The sequence below is a fragment of the Charadrius vociferus genome, unplaced genomic scaffold (genome assembly GCF_000708025.1).
Source record: "Charadrius vociferus isolate BGI_N301 unplaced genomic scaffold, ASM70802v2 scaffold404, whole genome shotgun sequence".
Taxonomy (NCBI): Eukaryota; Metazoa; Chordata; class Aves; order Charadriiformes; family Charadriidae; genus Charadrius; species Charadrius vociferus.
Genome location: NW_009648443.1, coordinates 174,848 through 176,293, shown reverse-complemented (window position 1 = coordinate 176,293; position 1,446 = coordinate 174,848).

The window sequence follows — 1,446 nt, the reverse complement described above, 5'->3', positions numbered from 1 at the left end:
GTGCCCAAATAGCTTAGCTAAACCTACAACCATTTTAGACAGAAATAAATGTAAAAGTTTGGAGGGCGTAAATGCAGAATAAATCTGAATTAGCAAAGAGCTATCTTGACTGCAGTTACCTATAGTATTATGGATACATAGACACCACAGATTATACACTTTCTTAGGAACATGTATGTAATTATTATGGGCACACTGTATATTTTCTTACCTTTATGGTGCCTTACCTCCTGTACCCGGATACACAGACGAAGCTCTGCTGAGCCCATGGCATCTGTGGTCACCAGCACATCTCGTCCTCACGTCACGCTCATGCTGTTCCTCAAACCTCCACCAGTTTGGCAAAGCCTGTTCCTGGGGTGAACGCAGACGGGTGCCGACATGCGAGCGGCTGCCTGGAGCTGCGCTGGCTGTGGCGAGTGCCGGTGGACCTCCCTGCTGGGGCTGGCAAGCAGTTTCAGAGACAAACTACATAGCTGATTGTCATGTGGGGTGTTCTGCTCGCTTCTCGCTAGCGTCCCCCGCTGATGGGAGGAAAGTGGTGGAAGCCTCAGCGCTGTTACTTGAGTTGCCCAATTGTCACGACCATAAGCTGGGCTTAACAGTGAGAAAACGCTCACGGCATTGGGGTTATCTCCATTGGCGATGCCCACAGTCCATGAGCGTTATGAATAGACCTATGGGTTTGGGGGAAGACTCTACATGGTGACAATATTCGGCTCAAAGGAGCCATTCCCTCCAGGGAAACACACGTGTCTATTCCTGATGTGGGTCTCTGATGGATGAACCGGTGAGGGAAGTCTCAGCCAGTGGACGTATAGCTAGCTGATGTCTATAGCCAGAACATAGACAGCTGTGAAATGGGAGAACCCTCTTTCCCCGCATGGCTCATGAAGAAGGGCAGTCGTGTGGGAGCGACCGTGCCCGGCCCGGCCCCGAGCGATGGTGCTAAAGCCCATCGTTCTCCCGCAGCAGTGGGTGGGCTGTAGGGGGTGGGATGCTCAGCGGGCGCATCACCTCTCGGCGCTCAGACCACGTCCCCACTGGCAGAACTCACGGGTGGAGGGACAGCCGGAGCCGCAGGGATGGAGCCCCCCTGCTCTCACCGCGGCTTTGGGGACAGCTCTGCCCACAAACCTGCTCGAAGCCCCCCTGGAGCAGGTCCGCTGGGGGCCAGAGGTGAGGAGAAGCAGCTCGATGGGGTCAGGCACAGCGCAGCAGCGAGAGCCTCCCAGCCTCTGATGGATGAGGCACAGATGTTTGTCTCGGGAATAATAATTCAAGTGCATTTTTGCAGCAATCAGAGAGTGCTTGGAAGCGGCGTAAACAGATTAACCAAACCAGTATTGCACTCAGGCTAAATAGTACTTATAACTGTACAAAAATTAGGCTGCAATAAAAGGACGTTTGCTCGCTCTCTGCCCCTCTCTTTCTCCTTTTCACTCT